Below are 21,139 nucleotides of genomic sequence, written 5' to 3'. Positions count from 1 at the left end.
GTGGTGAAGAAGGCGAATGCAATGTTGGCATTCATTTCTAGAGGAGTAGAGTATAGGAGCAGGGATGTGACGTTGAGACTCTATAAGGCGCTGGTGAGACCTCACTTGGAGTACTGTGGGCAGTTTTGGTCTCCTTATTTAAGAAAGGATGTGCTGACGTTGGAGAGGGTATAGAGAAGATTCACTAGAATGATTCCGGGAATGAGAGGGTTAACATATGGGCAACGTTTGTCTGCTCTTGGACTGTATTCCTTGGAGTTTAGAAGAATGAGGGGAGACCTCTTAGAAACATTTCGAATGTTGAAAGGCATGGACAGGGTGGATGTGGCAAAGTTGTTTCCCATGATGGGGGAATCTAGTACAAGAGGGCATGACTTAAGGATTGAAGGGCACCCATTCAGAACAGAGATGTGAAGAAATTTTTTTAGCCAAAGGGTGGTGAATCTATGGCAGTGGTCCCCAACCACCGGGCCGCGGACCAGTACTGGGCTGCAAAGCATGTGCTACCGGGCCGCGAGGGAACAATATGAGAGTCAGCTGCACCTTTCCTCATTCCCTGTCACGCCCTCTGTTGAGCTTGAACACATGCGAGGTCATTACCCACGCGTCATCCATGTCAGCGCGGGAAGGAGATCAACTCCTGGAGCTTGCAGGTGACGGCGGGCTAAAAAGTATGTTTGACATAACATCTCTGCGGGCATTCTGGATCAAAGTCAAGGCTAAATATCCTGAGATAGCTACGAAAGCACTGAAAACGTTGCTTCCATTTCCAACATATCTCTGCAATGAATGCAACGAAAACTAAACTGCGGAGTAGACTGGACATAAGGAAACCCCTTTGAGTATCGCTGTCTCCCATCACCCCTCGATAGGACTGTCTTGTTGCAGGAAAACAAGCCCAGGGCTCCCACTGATTCAGCGATATTGGTGCGTTGCAATGATTTTATATGTTCATATGGGGAAAATATGTGCTGTGTGTTTAATATCCAAACATTACTTAAAATGTTATGATGCTATTGACTTACTTATATAACCATATAACAATTACAGCAGGGAAACAGGCCATCTCTGCCCTTCTAGTCCGTGCCGAACGCTACTCTCATCTAGTCCCACCGACCTGCACTCAGCCCATAACCCTGCATTCCTTTCCTGTCCATATACCTATCCAATTTTTCTTTAAATGATAATATCAAACCTGCCTATACCACTTCTACTGGAAGTTTGTTCAACACTTACTTCAAGCTCCTCTGATAATTGACTTATCACTATATTCATGCGAGGAAAATATACGCTGTGTGTTTAATTTTAAGTTCTTTAGATAAACCCTTTTAGAAACGAAATTGAGCGTATTAGCTAATTATCACCTATATTCCAGTTGTGATTAACACCTCCCCCACAGAATCGCCAAAAACGATTTGTAGGAAGAAATATCGGCACGTACCCGCACGCGCACTGCTGCCTGCGCAAGGCTTCATGGTCATTGTAGTCTTTCTCGGGGTAAACACAACGTATTTGACTGCTACTATTGTCCGTTAGCAACCCTACCCCCCCCCCCGCCCCCGGGTCGGCCGGTCCACAAGAATATTATCAATATTAAAACGGTCCGCAGTGCAAAAAAGGTTGGGGACCCCTGATCTATGGAATTTGTTGCCACAGGCGGCAGTGGAGGCCAAGTTATTGGGTGTATTTAAGGCAGAGATTGATAGGTATCTGAGTAGCCAGGGCATCAAAGGTTATGGTGAGAAGGCAGGGGAGTGGGACTAAATGGGAGAATGGATCAGCTCATGATAAAATGGCGGAGCAGACTTGATGGGCTGAATGGCCGACTTCTGCTCCTTTGTCTTATGGTCTTATATGGTGACATATATGTACTTTAATAATAAATTGACTTTGAACTTTGAACAACATCTCCATAATCACCATCAGCACAGGTGGACCAAGGTTGTGTGCTTAGCTCCTGCTCTACTTGCTTTATACTTATAACAATGATGCTAAGTACAGTTCCTGCGCCATATTTAAGTTTGCTTAGTTGTTGGTCAAATCAAAGGTGGTGACAAATTGGCATATAGAAGGGAGATTGAAAATCTGGTTGAATGCTGCCATAACAACCTTTCACTCACCATCAACTAAACCAAAGAGATGATTATTGACTACAGAAGGAAGAAATCAGGGGCCCATGAGCCAGTCCTCATTAGGGGATTGGAGGTGGAGAAGATCAGTAACTTTAAATTCCTTAACATATCAGAGGATCTGACCTGGGACCAGCACATAAATGACATTTGAAAGAAGGCACAACAGCGCCTCTACTTTCTGAAAAGTTTGTGCAGATTCTGCATGTCATCTAAACCTTTGACAAACTTCTATTGATGCAAAGTGGCAAGTATCCCAACTAGTTGAATCAAGGCCTGGTCTGGAAACACCCAATGCCAAAGAATCAAAAAGCCTACTGAAAGTGGTAGGTACAGCCCAGTCCATCATAGGAAACACCCTCCTCACCAATGAGCACTCTCACAAAGAATGTTGCTACAAGAAAGGTGCATCCATCATCAGGGACTCCCAGCATCCCGGTCAATCTCTCTTGTTACTGTTGCCATCGACTGAGAGCCTTAAATCCCACACAGCCAAATCAGGGACAGCTATTATTATCCACCCATCAGGCTCCTGAACCAGCATGGGTTAATTCACTCACCTCAACTCTGTACTGATTCCACAACCTAGAGATTAATTTTTAAGGACTCTACAACTCGCTGTCATCCATCTATCTGTTTTCTTGTATTTGCATAGTTTGTCTTCCTTTGCAAATTGGATGCGTGACAGTCTTTGTGTAGTTCTTCGTTGATTCTGTTGTATTTCTTTGTTCTACTGTAAGACACTGATTCTCAGAAGTATATTGTAACATACTATATTTGTACTTTGATAATAAATTTACTTTGAACATTGTAAGGTAAGAAGTATGGGGTGACGAAGGGACCTAAGATTTTTCTTCCACACACAAAGGGGTTGGAATCTGTAATGTGCTGCTTCATGAGGTGGTGAAGGCAGCTGCTCATTTAACAAACATTTGAATTATCAAGACAAAGAGGCTGGAAATCAAATGAGGGTAAATGGGACTTGTGTAGATAAGCAAGTACATGGAGGATTGAAGGGACCATTTCCACCCTGATTCTATCACATTATTCAATAACCTGTTGAGAATGACAGGGCACTTCATGAGAACTGAGAAACAAGAAACACAGTAATTTTATTTTATTTAGAGATACAACAGGGTAACAGGCCCTTACGGCCTGCATTAGATTGCCAGCAACCTGGGTTTAATGTCAAAGCTCTCTGTAAGGAGTTTGTAAGTTTCCCCCATTACCTATGGGTTTCTTTTGAGTGCTCCAGTTCCCACCTACATTCCAAAGCCTGCACTGCCTAATTATCAGTTAACCTACTAGCCTGTTTGTCTTTGGAATGTGGGTGGGAACTGGAGCACTCAGAAGAAACCCATAGGTAATGGGGGAAACATACAAACTCCTTATAGAGAGCTTTGACATTAAACCCAGGTTGCCGGCAATCTAATAGATTACATGAAAGGATGTAATCTTGAGGCTTTATAAAGCACCGATGAGGTCTCACTTGGAGTATTATGAGCAGCTTTGAGCCCCTCATCTAAGAAAAGATGTACTGGCATTGGAGAGGGTTCAAAGGAGGTTCATGAAATGATTCCAGGATTGAAAGGCTTATCATCTGAGGAGCATTTGATAGCTCTGGGCCTCTACTCACTGGAATTCAGAAGAATGAGGGATGAATCTCATTGAAAAGTATTGAATGTGGAAAGATCCCGATAGAGTGAATGCATAGGGGATGTTTCCTATTGTGCGGGGTGTCCAAGACCAAAGAACACACCTCAGAATAGAGGGGCGTCCATTTAGAATGGAGATGAGCCAGAGAGTGGTGAATTTGTGGAATTCATTGCCACAGGTGGCTAAGGAGGCCAAGTCTTTGGATATATTTAAGGCAGTGAGATTGATAAATTCTTGATTAGGGCAGGAAGGGATACAAGGAGAATGCAGGAGATTTGGGCTGAGAGGGAAATGGATCAGCCAAGATGAAATGGCTGAGCAGATTCAATGGGCCAAATACCCTAATTCTGCCCCTGTATCTTATGGTCTTATGACTCAAATTGCAAATATGACAAACAAGGCTACCTTAGATTAAAATACATTTTATCCTCTTTGAATTATGCCTTTCAAGCTCAGATCTAATTTGTTTGAATTGAAGTAGCTCACAATACTGAGTGAACACTGATTTCCATGGAATAAATGTTGATTTTAATAATGATTATTAACTAATTAACCTAATATAAATTCCTCTTATTATGTATTTTATCTTCCCAGTTTAAATTAGACAGCAGCAGCTTTCCATTCTGACCAGATTCTTAAGTTTGGCATGCTTCATCTATATTTAGTTTGAAATCAAAGATGAAACTAAATTTATTATCAAAGTACATATATATTACCATATAGTGCCAAGATTTATTTTTGCAGGCACAATTGAATCAATGAAGAACTACACACAAAGATGGACAAATAACTAAAGTGCAAAAGACACCAAACTGTGCAAATACAAAAAAGAAAAACAAAATAACAATACATAAATAAGAAATAATATAAAGAACGAGTTGTACAATTCCTGAAAGTGAGGCCATAGGTTGTGGTCTGCACTTAAATGTAAATTAAAAACAACATAAAAGTAGTACTTCTCCACCCTTTATAAATTCCCATGAATGCCAAATTACTGATCTTTGCAATTTGAAGTTCTGTTCAATAGAAGCTGCACCCACTTTATACATCATACTTTCACAATGGGAACATAAAAAATGAAAGCAAGAGTAAGTAATGTCATTTAATTCCTTGCACTGACTCTATCATTCATAAGATAATGGCTTTTACTTCATATCGACTTCATTGTACTAACTACGTATCCTTTGAAACTCTTAAAATTTGAAGATCTGTCTTAAAAAGTTAGTTGAGATGACAAAAATGGTGCAGAGATATTTTAACATTGTTTTCCTTTTCACAATTCTAGTCATGGGATGATGCTCTTGCTAAATCTGCAAGATCTTGGAGCAAGAAATGCATATTTAAACATAATCCAAGCTTGAAAAAAATTGGAGGAGTACATCCAACCTTCTTCCCAGTCGGAGAAAACATCTTTGCTACAACAGGCCCTTTTCAAGCCAAAGATGCTATTGAGACATGGAATGATGAACTGAAGAATTATAATTTTGGAGCAAATAGCTGCAAAAAATATGCTGTTTGTTGGCACTACACCCAGGTAATATTTCTGTTGTAGACACTGTTAACTTTGAATTACTGAATGAAGAGAACTTCATGAAATATATACAGACAGAAAAAGACAATACTCAGCAGAATTTGTGGAGAGGGAGTTAATTTTAGGTTGATGCCTTTGCAAAGATCTTTATAAATGTTGCCTCATCAACTGAGTATTTAAGGGATATTCTGTGTTTATTTCAGAGATACAGCATCTGTTGATTTTTACTTTTGCCACATTATTTTAGGTTCCTTTTGCATCAGCTGTATTACAAGACTCCTGAGACTCAATTATAACTCACCATTGGTGGCCTGCAATCACGTTAGCTATTTAATGTAAAAAAAATGTAGGTGCCACTCTGCTGATGTGAAGTGGTATTGGTTTATTTGTTTATTTTACATAAAGGTTACTTGCCTTCATTTTTATATCATGGTTTTAATCTACTGATTGTTCAATTTCTCAAGCCTTGGGAAATCTGACCCCTGGAGACAGGCAAGGAAGATTGAGGTGGGTACCCTTACAGTACAACATGTGAGCCAGCAGCATCAGAAATTAAATTGCAAATACACCTGGAACAGACACGTTACCACACATTTCCAGTTTTCTTTGTAAAGTTCAAAGTACATTTATTAATCCAAATACATAAAAGTATATGTTGCCATGAGATTCATTTTCTTGCGTGCATTCACAGTAAATACAAGAAACACAACAGAATCAATGAAAAGCTGTACTCGAGACGGACAAACAACCAATGTCCAAAAGATACCAAACTGCAAATAACAAAACGGTTCAAAAACCTGATGGTTGAGGAGTAATAACTATTCCTGAACCTGGTGGTGTGGGTCCTGAGGCTCCTGTATATCCTTTCAGATGGCAACAGTGGGAAGAGAGTATGGCTTAGATGGTATCAAGCAGGCCTTCAGGATAGAAGATGATATGATTCCAGGTTTGTGGATTTTAAGGTGGCTGAGGAGATCAGTGTGGGATCCATAGACAGGGTGAGTGGGTAGTAAGGGGAATGTCATAGCCCTTATATCATTTTAACTGGGTTTCAGCACGTTAGACAAAGAAACTTGAGGTTCTCATTGTCAGCCAAATGCTTCTCCATTTGGAGTAACCATGAGCTAGGGTTTCCTACAAGTTGTTGGTGATATTGCCCTTTTGAACAGTGGTCCCCAACCTCCGGGCCTCTGATCTGGGCCGACATTTATGTGCCAGGCCCTCTAATTAATTAGCTTGTTTATTTCGGCTTTTTTCTTAAAGATGTGCTGGGTGCATCCCGGCTACCACTACACCCCTGCACCCCTGCATGCTTCGTGGGCTGGTACCAGTCCACGGCCCAGAGGTTGGGGACCACTGCTTTTGAGGACGCTTTGGGTCTTGAATCACCTCTGTCCTGTTGTAATAGAACTCAGAGCAGAGACAGAAACACAAGGAGGGAATTGCAAAAATAATTGAATTGATGAATTCAAGAGGAACAGGAGTCCAGAGTTGGACAAGTGTGAGTCTCAGCCTGCCTGACTGGCTGAATGGTGGGGCTGAGAGAATGCTGATCCTGCCAGTAGAATTAGAGGATTTCACAGAGACAACATTGGTTGTATCCCCTAGTGCTAGGAGGTAACTGCTGTAAGTAATCCATCTATCAGAAGCATCTGGAGAGCAGTAATCACCTAGACCATAAGCTTTCCATACTCTTCCCATCCATATACCTATACAAACTTCTCTTACATGTTCAGATTGAACCCACATCCACCACTTCCACTGACAGCTCGTTCCACACTCTCACCGTCCTAAGTGGAAAAGAATCCCCTCAAGTTTCCCTTCAACATTTCACCTTTCAGCCTTAATCTATGACCTCTAATGCTATGCTTGCTTACATCGATTTTCGCAGAGCTTTTGACTCCATTCACCGAGGTAAAATGCTGAAGATCCTGAAAACTTAGCAGTGCCAGACCATCTACTGAGAGCAATAGAGTCCAGCTATACCAAAACCATGGCGAAAGTTGTATCATCAGACGGAGAAACAGCAGTGTTCAAGCTCCTGGCTGGAGTGCTGCAAGGAGACACTCTGGCACCTTACATCTTTATAATTGTCCTTGATTACACTCTGGGCGTCAAGCACCCCCCCCCCTTGTCTTTCTTCCCGGACCTCCTGTCCCATGATCCTCTCGTATCCCCTTTTGCCTATCACCTGTCCAGCTCTCGGCTCTATCCCTCCCCCTCCTGTCTTCTCCTATCATTTTGGATCTCCCCCTCCCCCTCCAACTTTCAAATCCCTTACTCACTCTTCCTTCAGTTAGTCCTGACGAAGGGTCTCGCCCTGAAACGTTGACTGCACCTCTTCCTATAGATGCTGCTTGGCCTGCTGCGTTTACCAGCAACTTTGATGTATGTTGCAAAGATCATGACAAGCTTGGTTTTACCATAAAACTAGGACGAACCAAAAGGGTCAGACCAGTTACGCTCACAGATCTCGATTTTGCAGATGACATAGTCCTGCTCTCTGACCCGAAGGAGGAAGCACAGCAGCTACTGACAAAAGTGGAAATTGAGTGCAATAAAGTTGGACTTCACCTAAACGCTAAAAAGACAGAGTACATGGCGTTTAACTGCGACGAAAGTACTCTCAAGACCGTAAAGAATGATACCATTAAGAAAGTCTTTGACTACAAGTACCTCGGGTCAAGAATGATGAGTTCGGAGGACATAAAGATACAGAAGCCGCTGGAGTGAGGGCTATGAACGAAATGAAGGAAATCTGGAAGTCGAACCTGACCGGAGGGCTTAAAAAGAGGATCTTCATAGCAGTCATAGAGTCCATTCTCGGGTACGGATGCGAGACGTGGACACTCACCAAGACTATGCGAAAGTCTCTAGATGGTTGTTATACACGATTGCTCCGGATGGCTCTTGACGTGAGTTGGCAACAGCACATGACGAATGTCGAGCTCTATGACGACGAACCGATGCTCACCACTAAAATCGAGGCGAGAAGACTGCAACTAGCGGGGCACTGTCTACGCCACCTCGAGCTACCTGCCAGCCTAGTCATCATATGGGAGACCAAGCATGGGAGGATGAACCCTGGGCGCCCTCCCAAGACTATGGTCAACACGCTCCTAGAAGACAGTGGCGCAGCTAATGTGGATGAACTGAACACACTGATGAGGGAGAGGGAGAAGTGGAGAGTCCGTCATCGTGCCTGACACCGGCCCCAGGCCTGAGTCGACGTAATAGTAGTAGTCTAATGCTAGTCTCACCTAAACGTATAACAAATATAACAGTTGGAAATAATATCTTGTATGCATACATATGACATATTAGGTGAATATAGTGGGTGATTCATTCAGCATTATCTGAAAAATCATTTTAAAATTGCTAGAAATATCCAGCAGGTCCCACATTGAACTTTCAGGTACAGTTCCTACTCCTCCACCATCAGATTTCTGAAAGGACATAAACTAACCGATGAACTACACCTTACTATTTTTGCTCTAAGATATACAATATATATAAAATATATATAGTAATTTATAATTTCTATTACGTATTGCTGCCGCTGAACAACAAACTTCATTACAAATGTCAGTGATATTAAACCTGATTCTCATTCACAGTAGCTGTGGGGAGAGATTAACTGATATTTCAGGTTAACTATACTTTCTTTTTGAACATGAGATTTTTATTTTACATCGTTATTGGGTAGAAAACTTTTGCTGGGCTGTATTGAGGTTAATATAAATGGTTAGCGAATTCAACTGAATTTCAGAAATTGTGGATATTCAATGATAAAGTTATCAAAAGAGAATTACTTGATGGCTATAAATTTTAGTTATAATTTACATTTTCACTTTTAGATACACGTTTGTGATTTAAACAGAATCAGTAGTGTTTATTTCACAATGTTTTTATCAAACACAAGTGAACTGTGTCACGTTGGCATCATCATCATCAGAGTGACTTAGTGGTCTGACAGGTTCGTTGGATCCTGCAGAGCTCCACATAAGGGAAAAAGAACTGTAGTGGTTTCTGACAAATGTTTAATAGAATTAGAATTTAAATCGGATTTATTATCACTGACATAAGTCATGAACTTTGTTGTTTAGCAATGGCAGTACAGTGCAATACATAAAAACACGGTTATAATAAGAAATATATAAATATGTACTGCAAAATGAGAGCTAAAAATGGAACCAATAATTTTTCTACTCTTAAGATAGATAGATAGATACTTTTTTGATCCCATAGGAAATTATAGTGTCAGTGTAGCATTACAAGTGCACAGATATAATATTAGAAGTAGAAAAAATAAAAAAAAAGTTACCATGAACAGTCTAACGGGAGGGGGCCATCACTTCCCCAGCTATAGATTGACTCATTATAGAGCCTAATGGCCAACGGTACAAATGACCTCATGTAGAGCTTTCCAGAGCAGTGCAGTTTGCTTAGTTTTATTTACCATATACAATATAATCTACACAATGGTAGTACCTTCATGTATGATAAATAGATCAAACATTTACAGAATAAATAATGTGACAGATGTTGAAAGACTGATCTTATTTTTCAGGTTGTCTGGGAGAGTACATACAAAATTGGTTGTGCTGTTACTACCTGTCCCAGTGGAATTAAGCACTTTGGAGGAAGAGGGCCAGCCAGGATATTTGTGTGTAACTATGGACCAGGGTAAGTTTTCCAAATATTTTTAAACAATAATTTAATTTGAAATGTGATTGCTTTCTTTTAATTGTAAAATTAAGTAAATACTAGAGCAATAATTCAGATGAGTAATTGAAGTTATTTTTAAAATATTAAACACTTACCAGTCATAACATTGTAACAGGAAAAGGCAATAATTCTTAATCTGTTTCAGTTTACAGGTGACTTTGAATCAAGCCAGATATTTAAAATAATTACCATTATTCAAATTACTACCCTTTTGAGCATTGTGCAAACATAGTTTAAACTAATTTGCAAGGGGGATGGGACTGGGAGCGATAGAGCAGAGAAAGAAGTGCATGGAGTAAAGCCAGATCCAACATATAGAGAGGCTTTGAGGAAAGAGAAGCAGAATAAACGGTGTAAAGGTAGTAAGGTAGAAGGGCTGAAGTGTGTGTACCTCAGTGCAAGAAGCATCAGGAAACAAAGGTGATGAACTGAGAGCTTGGATACATACATGGAATTATGATGTAGTGGCCATTACAGAGACTTGGCTGGCACCAGGGCGGGAATGGATTCTCAATATTCCTGGATTTCAGTGCTTTAAAAGGGATGGGGGGGGAGGGGAGGAGGGGTGGCATTACTGGTCGGGGGTACTATTACAGCTACAGAAAGGGTGGGTAATGTAGCAGGATCCTCTTTTGAGTCAGTATGGGTGGAAGTCAGGAACAGGAAGGGAGCAGTTACTCTATTGGGGGTATTCTATAGGCCCCCTGGTAGCAGCAGAGATACAGAGGAGCAGATTGGGAGGCAGATTTTGGAAAGGTGCAGAAATAACAGGATTGTTATCATGGGTGACTTTAACTTCCCTAATATTGATCGGCACCTGATTAGTTCCAAGGGTTTAGATGGGGCAGAGTTTGTTAAGTGTGTCCAGGATGGATTCCTGTCACATATATGGACAGGCCGACTAGGGGGAATGCCATACTAGATCTAGTACTAGGTAATGAACCAAGTCAGATCACAGATCTCTCAGTGGGTGAGCATCGCTCCCTGGCCTTTAGCATTATCATGGAAAAGGATAGAATCAGAGAGGACAGGAAAACTTTTAATTGGGGAAGGGCAAATTATGAGGCTATAAGGCTAGAACTTGCGGGTGTGAATTGGGATGATGTTTTTTGCAGGGAAATGTACTATGGACATGTGGTCGATGTTTAGAGATGTCTTGCAGGATGTTAGGGATAAATTTGAACCAGTGAGGAAGATAAAGAATGGTAGGGTGAAGGAACCATGGGTGACAAGTGAGGTGGAAAATCTAGTCCGGTAGTTCAGGTGAAAGAAGGCAGCATACATGAGGTTTAGGAAGCAAGGATCAGATGGGTCTATTGAGGAATATAGGGAAGCAAGAAAGGAGCTTAAGAAGGGGCCGAGAAGAGCAAGAAGGGGGCATGAGAAGGCCTTGGCGAGTAGGGTAAAGGAAAACCCCAAGGCATTCTTCAGTTATGTGAAGAACAAAAGGATGAGAGGAGTGAAGGTAGGACCAATTAGAGATAAAGGTGGGAAGATGTGCCTGGAGGCTGTGGAAGTGAGTGAGGTCCTCAATGAATACTTCTTTTCGGTATTCACCAATGAGAGGGAACTTGATGACGGTGAGGACAATATGAGTGAGGTTGATGTTCTGGAGCATGTTGATATTAAGGGAGAGGAGGTGTTGAAGTTGTTAAAATACATTAGGACGGGTAAGTCCCCGGGGCCTGACGGAATATTCACTAGGCTACTCCTTGAGGCAAGGGAAGAGATTGCTGAGCTTCTGGCTAGGATCTTTATGTCCTCGTTGTCCACGGGAATGGTACCGGAGGATTGGAGGGAGGCAAATGTTGTCCCCTTGTTCAAAAATGGTAGTAGGGATAGTCCAGGTAATTATAGACCAAGTAAGCCTTACATCTGTGGTGGGAAAGCTGTTGGAAAAGATTCTTAGAGATAGGATCTATGGGCATTTAGAGAATCATGGTCTGATCAGGGACAGTCAGCTTGGCTTTATGAAGGGCAGATCGTGTCTAACAAGCCTGATAGTTCTTTGAGGAGGTGACCAAGCCTATAGATGAGGGTAGTGCAGTGGATGTGATCTATATGGATTTTAGTAAGGCATTTGACAAGGTTCCACACGGTAGGCTTATTCAGAAAGTCAGGAGGCATGGGATCCGGGGAAGTTTGGCCAGGTGGATTCAGAATTGGCTTGCCTGCAGAAGGCAGAGGGTCGTGGTAGAGGGAGTACATTCAGATTGGAGGATTGTGACTAGTGGTGTCCCACAAGGATCTGTTCTGGGACCTCTACTTTTCGTGATTTTTATTAACAACCTGGATGTGGGGGTAGAAGGGTGGGTTGGCAAAATTGCAGACAACACAATGGTTGGTCGTGTTGTAGATAGTGTAGAGGATTGTTGAAGATTGCAGAGGGACATTGATCGGATGCAGAAGTGGGCTGAGAAGTGGCAGATGGAGTTTAGCCCAGGGAAGTGTGAAGTGGTACACTTTGGAAGGACAAACTCCAAGGTAGAGTACAAAGTAAATGGCAGGATACTTGGTAGTGTGGAGGATCAGAGGGATCTGGGGGTACATGTCCACAGATCCCTGAAAGTTGCCTCACAGGTAGATAGGGTGGTTAAGAAAGCTTACGGAGTGTTAGCTTTCATAAGTCGAGGGATAGAGTTTAAGAGTCGCAATGTAATGATGCAGCTCTATAAAACTCTAGTGTCCATTTGGGGTCAATCCTATAAGCTACCTTTTCTTTGTGGGCGTTGAGTTCAGGATTTCTAACTAGTTTGTTCTTGACAGGTGTGTTTGTAGGTGCGTCGTCTGAGTGTTGAAGTCTAATGCAAGTTAGGCCACACTTGGAGTACTGTGTCCAGTTCTGGTTGCCTCACTATAGGAAGGATGTGGAAGCGTTGTAAAGGGTACAGAGGAGATTTACCAGGATGCTGCCTGGTTTAGAGAGTATGCATTATGATCAGAGATTAAGGGAGCGAGGGCTTTACTCTCTGGAGAGGAGGAGGATGAGGGGAGACATGATAGAGGTGTACAAGATAATAAGAGGAATAGATAGAGTGGACAGCCAGCGCCTCTTCCCCAGGGCACCACTGCATAATACAAGAGGACGTGGCTTTAAGGTAAGGGGTGGAAAGTTCAAGGGGGATATTAGAGGAAGGTTTTTTACTCAGAGAGTGGTTGGTGTGTGGAAAGCACTGCCTGAGTCAGTGGTGGAGGCAGATACACGCATGAAGTTTAAGACACTACTGGACAGGTATATGGAGGAATTTAAGGTGGGGGGTTATATGGGAGGCAGGGTTTGAGGGTTGGCACAACATTGTGAGCCGAAGGGCCTGTAAATGTGCTATACTATTCTATGTTCTATATGTAAAGTAGAATCCAAAAAGAATTTGTGACCACTTCAGGGAACACAACTTTTCATCCGGAGTCAGTTCAAATGAAAGGTTTTTTTTAAACTGAAAATATTGACTGTGTATTTCCCTCCACTGAGTTCCGATAGCACCTTCTCTGTTGCTCCAGATTACAGCATCTGCTGTCTATTTTGTTTACAACTTGTGTTTCTTTTGTGTCTGCTGCTATACTGTTCTCATGATAACTGCTTTTAGGATTACCAGTGTTTAAGATCATCACTGTACTTTCTACATTCAGCTTTGTTCCCCACTTTATTATGATTTTTCATATAAGACTTTGTTTCATTTGTCACATTATTATTTTACTCATCCAGCAAGTTACCTCTGGGTGCCTTTTCTCACATGGAAATATGCCTACTGTGTGCTTCTTTGAAGGTTTACCATTGTTGATCACAATTTGATGCCAGTCTACTTTTGCACATTGGAGTTCAAGTTTATTGTCATCAGTTTGTGTGTGTGTGTGTGTGTCTATATATGTGTGTGTGTGTGTATATATGTGTATATATATATTACACACACACACACCACACATCAAAGTTGCTGGTGAATGCAGCAGGCCAGGCAGCATCTCTAGGAAGAGGTACAGTCGACGTTTTGGGCCGTGACCCTTCGTCAGGACTAACCGAAGGAAGAGCTAGTAAGAGATTTGAAAGTGGGAGGGGGAGATCGAAAATGATAGGAGAAGACAGGAGGGGGAGGGATGGAGCCAAGAGCTGGACAGGTGATTGGCAAAAGGGATATGAGAGGATCATGGGACAGGAGGCCCAGGGAGAAGTGGGGGAAAAAAAACCCAGAGGATGGGCAAGGGGTATAGTCAGAGGGAGGGGGGGTGGGAGAAGAGATAGAGATAGAGAGAGAGAAAATGAGTATATAAATAAATAACGGATGGGGTACGAGGGGAAGATGGGGCATTAGCGGAAGTTTGAAAAGTCAATGTTCATGCCATCAGGTTGGAGGCTACCCAGACAGAATATAAGGTGTTGCTCCTCCAACCTGAGTGTGGCTTCATCTTACCCACCTCCCCCTCGTACCCCATCCATTATTTATTTATATATTCTTTTTCCCTCTCTCTCTCCTTTTTCTCCCTCTGACTATACCCCTTGACCATCCTCTTTTTTTTTCCCCACCTCCCTCTTTTCCTTCTCCCTGGGCCTCCTGTCCCATGATCCTCTCATATCCCTTTTGCCAATCAACTGTCCAGCTCTTGGCTCCATCCCTCCCTCTCCTGTCTTCTCCTATCATTTTGGATCTCCCCCTCCCCCTCCCACTTTTAAATCTCTTACTAGCTCTCCTCCTGACAAAGGGTCTTGGCCCGAAACGTCGACTGTACCTTTTCCTAGAGATGCAGCCTGGCCTGCTGCATTCACCAGCAACTTTGATGTGTGTTGCTTGAATTTCCAGCACCTGCAGAATTCCTCGTGTGTGTGTGTGTGTGTGTGTGTATATATATATATATATATATATATATGGAAGTTTTCATGCTTTATTGTTTTACAACATTGAATCACAGTGAATTTAATTTGGCTTTTTGACACTATTCAACAGAAAAGACTCTTTCATGTCAAAGTGAAAGCAAACTCCTACAGATTGGTCTAAATTTATAACAATTAAACACAAAATAATTGATTGCATAATTACTCACCTCCTTCAAGTGAATTTAGCAGATGCACCTTTGGCAGCAATTACAGCCTTGGGTCTGTGTGGATAGATGACTGTCCGGGTTGCACATCTGGATTCCGCAATTTTCCTCCATTCTTCTTTACAAACTGCTCAGTTCTATCAGATTGCTTGGGGGTTGTTGAGTGAACAGCCCTATCCAAGTGCAGCCACAAATTCTCAATTGGATTGAGGTCGGACTCCAATTTGCCACTTTAAGTTTGTTGGTTTTAAGCCAGTGCTCTGGAGCTTAGGCTTTATGCTTGGGGTTATTGTCTTGCTGGAAAACAAATCTCCCAAGACGCAGTTCTGCAGCGTATGAGGTTTTCCCCCAGGATTGCCCTGTATTTTGCTGCATCCATTTTACCCTCTACCTTCACAAGCCTTCCAGGGCCTGCTGCAGTGAAGCATCCTCACAGCACCATGCAACCACCATCATGCCAAACATAACATTTAGTCTGATGGTCAAAGAGCCCAATTTTGGTTTGATCAGACCACAGAACCTTCTTCCAGCTGACTTCAGAGACTCCCACATGTCTTCTGGCAAGCTGTAGCCGAGATTTCATGTGAGGTTTTTTCCAACAGTGCCACTCTCCCATAAAGCTGTGACTGGTGAAGCACTCCAGCAACAGTTGTTGTCTACGCAGTCACTTCCACCTCAGCCACTGAAAATGGTAACTCCTACAGAGTTGTCATAGGTCTCTTGATGGCCTCCCTCACTAGTCCCCTTCTTGTACTGTCACTCAGTTTTTGAGGACGGCCTGCTGTAGGCAGATTTACAGCTGTGCCATATTCTTTCCATTTCTTGATGACTGTCTTAGCGACTCCAAGAGATATTCGGAGACTTGGAAATGTTCTTGTATCCATGTCCTGACTTGTGCATTTCAATAACCTTTTCGTGGAGTTGCTTGGAGTGTTCTTTTATCTTCAAGGTGTAGTTTTTGTCAGGATACTGACTCAGCAGCACTTGGACCTTACAGGTGTATTTTTACTACAATCAATTGAAACACCTTGACTGCACATGGTGGTCTCCATTTAACTAATTGTGTGACTTCTAAAACCAATTGGCTGCACCAGTGATGATTTGGTGTGTTATATTAAAGGGGGTGAATACTTGTGCAATCAGTTATTTTGCATTTTATATTTGTAATTAATTTTGATCACTTTGTAGAGATCTGTTTTTACTTTGACATGAAAGAGTCTTTTTCTGTTGCTCAGTGTCAAAAAAAGTTCTCCAGGACCTCACCTGTGCCTAAAGAGGATACAAATATACTGGTCAAGGCCTCAACAATCTCATCTCCTTATTCCTTTGTTCAAAAGAGGTAATAGGGACAATCCTGAGAATTATAGGCCAATGAATCTTATACCAGTGGTGGACAAACTACTGGAGAGTTTTCTTTGAGATGGGATTTATGAGGATTTGGAGATATATGGTCTGATTAGGGATAGTCAGAATGGCTTTGTTAGGGGCAGGGTTGTGCCTCATGAGCCTGACTGAATACTTAATGTGGGTTGTAGAATGGACTTCCGGGGTGGTTGTAGAGACACATGCATTAGGAACATTTTAGAGACTCTTAGGTATGCACATGGATGATAGAAAATTGGAGGGTACATGGGAGGGAACTGTTAGACTGATCTTGGGAGTGGGTTAAAAGATTAGCACATCGTGGGCCAATGGGTCGATATTGTACCGTGCAGTTGTTACAAATTTATTTAGAAACTTGTGAAAATAAACATGTCATATTACTTGGTCTGATCATGGATCTTCTGAGGACAGCCCTATCTCTTGAGAAGAGTGGTCTGTGCTATCATCAGGCATTTGGGAAAGGGAAGTCACATACTTTACTGGTCTCTCCCACATTTCCATCCTCAATGGTAATGTATGTGTAAAATTAAAAGGTTAGGTGACCTATCATACATCTACATATTTATGGTTGTCTTCTTTTTTTCATGAATGAACTATCATTTTGTGGTGTCCTGATTGCTTTTCAAGTGAAATTTTAAAATTGTTTAAAGTTTTTAATTACAGGTGAGCTTTCTGTTATGACCATTTGGGTAACAGAAACTCATCCTTACTGAATTCACAAATTGCTACCTAAAATCTAGCATACGGAATACACTCATGAAATTGGTGTTACTTTATTTTCAGCCTGCATTTCTTGGCATGTGCATATTTTGTGACTTCACATTATAAATTACAATAGAGACAGTTTCCTGGGAATGCAAACCCTCCTATACACAGGGATCATCTTTTTTATTTTGATATGGGCTTCTTTGAATTTCCTTAAATAGATTCACATGTCCCTAAACTTTGAAACGTACACCTAATATTGAACTTACTTTGCTGTTTCTTGTAACTTGTAAAATTGCCATACATAATTTTATGAACAATAGTTTCTTTCCATCCAAGTCTTTTTGTTTGCACGCAGCGGAAATTTTCGTGGAAGACGTCCATATACATCAGGAACATCTTGTTCAGCTTGCACCACATGTAGTGGCAAGTTATGCAGTAAGTTAGATAATAGTCTAATACTATTATTGCATTGAAGTTATTATAAAAGTTGATCTAAATGCAGACTGTTACAATTTAGTTTTTTCTTTTATTAGCTGATGCAACCCGTGATAAACTCAAAAGTATGTATTTTGTATTTCTTATATTTATAATTTGTTTGTCAACTTTGTACAAATTAGTTAAACATTTCCCCCTTTTTTGTTTTGGCAGAGTACCCTCAATGGAATCCAGACTTTGGATCAGCCTCTATTTCCTTTTATGATCAACTAATATTTCTTATCACTATTATTTTAATATATACTCTACAATAATTATTTAAATGTAGTTTATCTTTTCAGGATATTTTGATTGAAGTTGAGAGGGTGCAAAGTTTTGGTTCGTTAATATTTTTTAGCCAAAATGTATCTAAATGCATCATGCTTTCAGTACAATTTCATCATCACAGTTCAACTTTTTGCAAGGCATATCCATCTAATAAGTCAAATACCGGCAAAACTAACAATTAAAATAATCCTGGGTTGACAGGCTAAACCAGAGATTCAAACTGGTGATCTTAATTTGATCAACAATCTGTTCAGAATTTTCTCTCCTCCACCCCGAGAAAAATCTCTTCCATTTTACCTACTTAAGATGGTAGTTTTCTAAATCTGAATCTGCCCAAACATTATTCAGAGTAATAATGACTTTTTGTTAAAGTTGCAGAAGAAAAAGTTAGTTACTACTACACATGATATGTTGATACTTAACTAATTTTGTTCATGCTGGCAAAAAACAAGTTGCCAAAGATAATTTGATTTCAGTCAACCAGTAAATACTAGTCAGAAAATTCATGAAAATCCCGCCTGCACTTTTGATTACTTTGTGACAGATTTTGCTGAACTCCAGCATTTTATTAATCTTGAAGGAGATCACTTGATAGCCAAAACCAGTGATTTGCTGGAAATATTTAACAAGTTTAGCTCAGAAAACAAAACTCTGACATTCAGATTTGCTGCATCTACAGCATTTTAAAATTAGTTATTGCTTGATGGTCCTATCTTAAAAGGAATAATTGTGAATGAGAGTCTTATTTCTGTTTAACCATTTATACTTGGAAACATTACTTTGCCAATTGAGTGTAAGCTTGCCAAAAGTAAACAACTGAAATCACAAAGTATAAGAGACCTTACTAAAATATAAAATTAAACATCATATTGGCAGACGAATTGAAATACAGTACTCTAATGTGACTAAATAGGATAAGTATCACAGATTTTCATACTAAATTTTGAGATTCTCCAAATATATTCAATTTCAGTAGGATTCTAAATGTATACTTTAATTAAACTACAGATTAGCAGATGACCAAGTTTCTATTCTTACCCCTTGGGAAGGTAATGTTTATCATCTAATACAATTTCTGTCTGGAGGATGTTAGTCAGCCTTCTGTAACTTTGTTTAAAATGTGTCTACATATTGAACAGTCAGGCCAGTACATATAAATTAACACCATAAATTGATAAATGCATTAACTCAACACCTGCTGTTTTATCTGAGCATTTCAGCACCTTTGGGTTTTGGGTAAATTGCTAATTCCAGAATCTGTAGTAGTTTGCTTTTGCATTAATGCACTGTACTTTGGAAAATTGCAAAGGATCTCTTGATAACTTACCACACCCTCAGCTTTAAAATAAACAATGCTAATTTTCCACCATATTCTTCACTTTAAATAAACTAACACTGATTACTGATAACTCAATAGTAAAAAAACAGATGCTTGAATTTTGAAATGAAACACAAAATGGTTGAAATACTCGGCATGTCAAGCAGCATCCATGCTATGAGGTTTAATATTATCATTTCAGATCACCTCAGATCTCTCTCTTGTAACACATTTACTGCCTAATCAATTGAGAATTGCCAGCATTTTCTTTGACCCCTATGTCAGACTTGCAATTAGTGTATCAAAGTCTTACAATTAGATTAGCAGCATTTGGACCTTGCCAAGCACATAAACTATATCAGAAATTGTAAAGCTGCACTGTTATTGCTAAGTCCTACGTATTGATACTCTGAACTAATAGCAAGCCTCACTGTTTCAACCCAACAGTTTGCTAAGGTTAAGTTGCAATTCTGTTTCTACGGATTCATACAGACTCAAATTTTGCTAAGCATTGTTTTCCTTGCCTGACCCAGTAATAAGATTCAATCTTGTATGGTCACCAGGATTTTGGAACCAGCTTCTGAAAAATCAAACTTAACATTAGCCATTAGTGTAGAACAAAAGAATCGTATTGGCCATTTGTTGTACACCACAACACTGGGAAGTTAGAACCAAATTCCAATTCAGCAGGGCATGGTGAAAAAATTAACACCATGTCTACTATACATTTGCTATTCTAATTACCATCCTTTTGAAATTGACAGTGTTTGATGTTGGTCTGAGAGCAATTCTATGGAAATCAACATTGTAGACCTTGAGGTTGCAGACAATATTTAAAGACATTGGATTTTCCATAACTGAGTAATGAATACTATTTGTGAAACTTAGCCTTGTGTACCAGCATTACTAATAAAATAGTTTCACATTTGTTTATGCCATTTTTTATGTATCATAGTAAATTACAAAATTTAGCTGCAGTCACTGATCCCCTTGCATGTCTATCCAGTGCTTGGTTAAATATTTAGCCTCAGTTTTGTTTTCTTCTATGCACATCATATCATATTTAGTTTTACCAACCCATGTTATTTAATCTGTTTTATTGGCCACAGGAGTATTACCGAGTACTGGTTCAACTGAATGAACCAGCCACATCCTCAAATCTCAATTGCTGAACTCGTTTCCACTTTTCCGTGTTTGTTGGGTGCTCTTCATTATCCGACATGGTGGAAAATACGATACGGCTTTAGTGAGCGTGACAGCAGCCTATATTCAAAGTTCAACCATGCTTCTCAAAAGCAAGTTACTCCTTTGTTCCAGAAAGGTAACAGGTATAATCCTGAGAATTATACTTGCACCAGTGGTGGGCAAACTATTGGAGAGGATTCTTAGGTGCAGGATTTATGACCATGTAGAAAAGCGTAGTCTGATAAGGGCTAGTCAGCATGGCTTTATGAGAGGCAAGTCATGTCTCACAAGCCTATTGATTTCTTCCAGAAAGCGCCAAAACAAATTGATGAAGGTAGAGCGGTAGATATGGTGTACTGTATGTGGATTTTGATACAACATTCAACAAGATTCCCTGTGGTAAGCTCATTTAGGAAGTCAAGAGGCATGGGATCTTGGAAAACTTGTCTGCATTAATTCAGAATCAGCTTGCTCACAAAAAGCAGAGGGTTCCACTAGATGGAGTGTATCCTGTTTGGAGATTGGTGACTAGTGGATTCTGCAGGAATCTATTCTGGGAACCCCTGCTCTTTGTGACTTTTATAAATGACTGAGATGAGGAATTGGAACGGTGGGTTAGTAAGTTTGCAGGTGACATGAAGGTCGGTGATATTGTGGATAGTGTAGAAGGTTGTTGCACGTTACAGTGGGATATTGATAGAATGCAGAGCT

The 21,139-nt window shown here is 40.6% G+C and overlaps 1 pseudogene; it reads left to right on the top strand.

Annotated features, from left to right (window-relative positions):
* The window catches only part of LOC134351748 (GLIPR1-like protein 1), a 28,167-nt pseudogene extending 10,229 nt beyond the window's left edge, over positions 1-17,938 (top strand).
* The last annotated feature ends 3,201 nt before the right edge of the window (positions 17,939-21,139 follow it).

This window comes from Mobula hypostoma, chromosome 9, assembly GCF_963921235.1.
Source record: "Mobula hypostoma chromosome 9, sMobHyp1.1, whole genome shotgun sequence".
NCBI classification, from domain to species: domain Eukaryota; kingdom Metazoa; phylum Chordata; class Chondrichthyes; order Myliobatiformes; family Myliobatidae; genus Mobula; species Mobula hypostoma.
Note: the sequence above shows the minus strand (reverse complement) of the source record. Positions and strands in the feature narration are given on the sequence as shown.